The following is a 6,000-nucleotide window of genomic DNA, read 5'->3' on the forward strand; positions in this document are numbered from 1 at the left end:
TCCTGGTCTGAGAAAATTCCGCATGCTGCGGGGCAACTAAGCCTGCATGCCCTAGAGCAAGTGCTCTGAAACAAGAGAAGCCATAGCAATGAGAAGCCCGTACCTGCAACTAGAGAGTAGCCCTCACTCGCCTCAACTAGAGAAAGCTCACATGCAGAAACAAAGATCCAGCACAGCCAAAAATACCTAATAAATAATTTTTTAAAAGGTAGGAACAACTTCTGCATATCTCCCACAATACCTAGAACAACCGCTGTTGTGCACCAGAGCCTTATATTTCTTGACTGGGAAAAATTTGATGAATTTAAATGCAACTATTCTGGGGAGTGGGCTTCCCTGGTGGCTCAGACAGTAAGGAATCCACCTGCAATGTGGGAGACCTGGGTTGGATCCCTGGGTTGGGAAGATCCCCTGGAGGAAGGCATAGCAACCCACTCTAGTGTTCTTGCCTGGAGAATCCCCATGGACAGAGGAGCCTGGTGGGCTGCAGTCCATGGGGTCACAGAGTCGGACACAACTGAGCGACTAAGCACAGCACAGCCCATTCTGGGGAGTAGTAACACTTTAAGCTTTAGCCATCATTTATATCTTATGGTGGAAGCATTTTAGACTCTTTTCTGATTATGATTCAACCTATAAATTAGTGAGTGACTGCAACGTACATACAAGTTAATTAGGCACTGTAGGAACACACAAATATATGAGGCATAGATCCTGCTCCCAATCGGCTCGTTGCATAGTGGAGAGTAGAATTTGTTAGAGAGGAGAAAATTTCTTCATACGTAAAAAGCTGGAAAGAATAAACCAAAATGAAATGTTTGTCTTGATAATTTGTTTTCCAAATGTCCTACATTGAACATGGCAGTAAAATGAGTACCTAAGGAAGTCCATTCGTGTAGTTGAGTAACTGATTTAAAAAAATATATATGTATATATATGCTATTTTCCTTTCAAATTACATGATATTGGGAATAACACTATTAATTATAAAAATGCATAAAATACTGAATAATAAATAAAATCCTGAATAAGGAAAATGTTACTCATGATTCCAGTGTGCAGAGATAAATATTCTTAATATTTTGATGGGTTGATATTTTCACTGACATTTTTCTTAAATACCTCTCTATGTACAAAATATTTATAAATTAGTTTTTCAAAATTTGATCCTACTATAGAGTCAGCTATATGCCCTGCTTTGTTTTTAACTTGTTAGCATTTTTTCTGTATCATTAGACACATCTTTAAAAAATGATCACATAGTACTTTAGCATCTTTTGAATGTACTGCAATTCATTTAACTATTCTCCTATTGCTAGATGTTGATGGTTGATGTTTCCATGTTTTTTCCCTGTGCATATCCTTATATATCAGTCTTTGTCTGAATTCCTGAACTTTTTCTTAGGGTAAATTCTTAGAAGATGATAGGTCAAAATTATGAAGTTTTCATATATATACAAATGTAATAAGAGCTTACACTTACTTATCACTTAGAGGATACCAGGCACTATGCTAAATGACTTGCAAGTACTGTGAGATTAGTACTATTAATTTTCTCCATTTTGTGAATGAGGAAACTGAGCCAGGAGGGAAACATCTCCTCAAGTCTAGAGCAGGGCTTCCGCCTGTTAGGATACTCAGGCCTGTATTGTTCCTCAGTTTGTTGCTGCTGCTTCTTTGATTGGGTGTTCTGGGTGGGGCTAGTGGTAAAGAACCTGCCTGCTGCTTATACAGGAGATCTGGATTCGATCCCTGATCAGGAAGATACCCTGGAGAAGGGAAGGGCTAACCACTCCAGTATTCTTGCCTGGGAAATTCCAGGGACCGAGGAGCCTGACAGGCTATAGTCCGTGAGTTCACAAAGAGTCAGACACGACTGAAGCTACTTGGTGTGCACATTCCTTTAATTCATTTAGAAGATATGAATATTTAAAAGACTCTTGGTACATATTAATAAAGTGCTTTCCAGAAAAAAATTTTTACCCTCTGATCAGCAACATAGAAATATATACACATCACCACATCAGATCTGCACCAAGTATCAGTGTGGTTTTCATCTTCACCAATTTCATTGTGTAGAATTTTGTATTTCATGGATTATTAGTGTGTTAGAACATTTTCATATATTTATTAGTTGTATGCATGTCTTCAGTTTATGTCCTCTTCCATTTCTATTTTGAGTGTTAGTGGGTTTTGACTGATAAGAGCTCTTCTTTGTCAATAAATTTGGTAGAGTCAAATCTAGGAATCCTTTTGTGATTTTATTCATTGACTTTTGCTTAGAAAATTCTTCCCAATCTCAAGATTAAACATTTGTCTATATTTTCTTAAAGCAGTTCTAGTTTTTCACCTTTTTTATATTTAATATTGTTGACAAAATCTGTGCTCCTTGGTCTGTGATGCTTCTTTTGGAATTGGAAGAAAATTGCTTTAGAATGTGGTGTTGGATTCTGCCATACAACATTGCAAATCAGCCATAAATTATTGTGTATCATCAGGTTCTTGTTTTGTTTTAGGTCAGTCTCAAGGCTTTCTGTTCAATCCTACTGATTTTGTTTGCTGATTCTTGTGACAGTATGTGCATGCCTGTGTGCTAAGTCATTTCAGTTGTCTCCGACTCTTTGTGACCCCCATGGACTGTAGCCTGCCAGGCTCCTCTGTCCGTGGGATTCTCCAGGGAAGAATACTAGAGTGCATTGCCAGGCCCTCCTCCAGGGCATCTTGCTGACCCTGAGAGCAAACCATTGTCTCCTGCATTGGCAGGAGGGTTCTTTACCACTAGGACCACCTGGGAAGCCCTCTTGTGACAGTACTGTATTTTAAATATTATAACTTATGTATACATTTTAATATCTTATAAGCCAAGTCTCCCATCACTATTATTCTTTTTCTAAAATTTCTTTGCCATTCTCCCCTCTTTATTATTTTATGTAAACTTTAGAATCACTTTATCAAGGTAAAATAACTTTGAATTTTGACTGGATTGAATTAAATATGTAATTAATTTTAAACCTTGATATCTTACAAAACTTAGCTTTCCCATCCAGAAATGTGGTATTGATTTCCATTTATTCAAATCCTAGTTGCTGAGAGATGTACAAACATCCTTGTTTTCTTTGTGTAGGGCCTATACATTTTTAAAAAGTTATTCCTATGGATTTTATGCTTTTCTGTCATCACAAATGGATTTTTTTCTCCATTATACTTCTAACTAGTTGTTGCTGACTTACAGGAAAACTATTGATTGGTATTCAGCCACTCTGCTGAACTCTTCTGAACTCTTGTTAAATCTATGGGTTTCAATTGATTCCCTTGGGTGTTCTCTGGACAGACAACCAGATCAGCTGCAAATAATGATGATTTTTGTCCCCCTTCCAATACTTATGCCTTGTTTCTTTTTCACATCTTACTGCTTTAGCTACAGACCAGCTTCTTACATTTGCCTGGCCTGGGGCAAGAGTACAAATGGAGGCCCACTTATTGCATGTCAAGGAACCATGAATTGGAACACAAAAAGAAGCATGAAAGCCAATGCTTGTTACTACTGGGAAACAATCATTGTTATGAAGGAATCTATTGCTATTGAGAGAGGAAGGACTTGACAAGTTAATTTGTCTTTTCTCTTACTAAGCACTTCTGCTACTCAAATTTTCCCTATACCCAAACAGTGTCTGACATCAGTGGCAGCATAACTCACATCATGGCTTTTGGATGCATTTGCCCTTTATTTCAAGTTAGTAAAGAGCTATCATTTATTGAGAACTCAGCATGTGTCAAATGCCATTCTAAGTGCTTTGCACATGTAATCTAATTCATTCCTTATGGCAACCCTAAAAAGTAGCAACTATCATTGTTAGGCTTTGACTGATTATGTAATTTGCTCAAAGTCACATGCCTGTATGTCCCTGAGCCGGCATTTGAAACCCAGGTAGGTGTGAAGCCAAAAGTTCATTTTGTTAACAACTACTGTTTTGCTAACTTCTATTTTATCATTTGTCGTGATGTTGGCTGTTGGTTTGAGATGGATATTCTTTATCTTTATTTGGCTCTGGATGTGAAATAGAATACTAGATTTTTCGTCTTGAACTTGAAACTGAGCTGAGATCTTATACCTTGTTCCTTCAAAGAGGTGGACGTCTTTGTTTTTTCTGAGGGCCTGAGAAATTCTTTTCTTGATCCATCTCATTCCTTACATCCTAGCACTTAAATATTGGTAGGTTTTTGCTCCAACTGTAGAGGTCTCTGAATGGTGACTGCCCAAGGCATTGCAAACTCACAAGCATGCAGACAGTGAAGAGTTAACATAAATGTGTTAATTGGTGAGACATTAGGCAGCAGATACTAAGTTTTTGTATTGTGACTCCTGAATGCTCTGGAAATTCAGGGCTGACTGCTAATGAGGGCACCAATTATAGCAAAGATCACTCACATTCTTTTGGTGGTTCTCAGAGAGTAGTTTGAGAACCTCAAGTGGTCCATTATTTCCTTGAGGTATTTTGTGGGCTGATCTCTTAGAGGATTAATATTATTTTGTTTCTGGTTTGCTTTTACATGTGTCTTATCCAAAGAAGTGTCATTTCCCCTATTTGTTATGGGAAAGGTTTACTGTGATGTACAGTAGATGTCCTGCTGAGTCATTTGCCTTGTAATAGTGGTCCTGATTGGAAGACTGAGAGTCACAGCAGCATATGTGCAACACCCACACCTCCCGTAGGGTCACAACATGATGACTTGCCCTGTAGACTGAAGTGGGATGCCTTAATTTTATCACTGGCTACCAGCCTGGTGTGCTGCAGTTCATGGGGGTCACAAAGAGTGGGACACAACTTAGTGACTGAACAACAACCATCTTGATAGCAATCATTCTGTGCTAGGCACTGTATCATTACAGTGAATTACATATGCCAGCCCATTCAATCCTCCAAATAGTCCTGTGGAACAAGCCCAGTGAATTCAGTTATTATGCCGATTTTTACAGATGGGGGAAATTGAGGCTCAGAGAGTTTAGGTCATTTGCCCAAGATCATCTTTTCCTAAGTGGCACAGTTAGAAATGGAGTCTGAGCCACAGCAGAACCTATATTTTTGGATCATTATTGATCCTTAACCTTGACTAGCATTAAAATCACCAGGAAATGGGTTTTTAATGCATGTTAGTGGAGCTCAGAGGTCCTGATATTCAGTCCCTCCCTGAATATTCACTGGAGGGACTGATGCTGAAGCTGAAACTCCAATACTTTGGCCACATGATGCGAAGAGCTGACTCATTGGAAAAGACCCTGATGCTGGAAAAGATTGAGGGCAAGAGGAAAAGGGGATGAGATGGTTGGATGGCATCATCGACTCAATGGACATGAATTTGAGCAAGCTCCAGGAGATGGTGAAGGATAGGAAAGCCTGGAGTGCTGCAGTCCATGGGGTTGCAAAGAGTCAGACATGACTGAGCAACTGAAGAATAACAACAACAGAGGCTTCCCCAGTGGCGCTAGTGGTAAAGAATCTGCCTGCCAATTTGGGAGACATAAGAGACGTGGGTTTGATTCCTGGGTTGGGAAGATCCCTTGGAGAACAGAATGGCACTCCATGCAGGTATTCTTGCCTGAAAGAGTCCTCTGGCAGAGGAACCTGGCAGGCTACAGTTCATGGGGCTGCAAAGAGTTGGACACTACTGAGCCCCTGAGCACCAGCAGCAGTGGGACCCATCGACAGAGATTGATTTAATTTGTCTGGGGTGCGGTCTCCAGCAGTGGTATTTTTACAAAGCTGTTCAAGTGCTTCTAATATGCATCTACACTAATGAACACTGCATTCTGCTGTCTTAAAACTCAGCGGCCTCAGCTTTATCTCAGGAAAATACGAGGCACTTGGTGGAAAAAGTGAACAGAGAAATAAGGTCATGGTGGGGTGAGTGTTATGTTCAATGTGTGCCTCTGTGTGTCTACTGTAGGCAACAGACATTCTTTATAAGGTAGGTGTGAACAACCAGCTCTGAGGAGAGCTT

Source organism: Cervus canadensis, chromosome X (genome assembly GCF_019320065.1).
Source record: "Cervus canadensis isolate Bull #8, Minnesota chromosome X, ASM1932006v1, whole genome shotgun sequence".
NCBI lineage: Eukaryota > Metazoa > Chordata > Mammalia > Artiodactyla > Cervidae > Cervus > Cervus canadensis.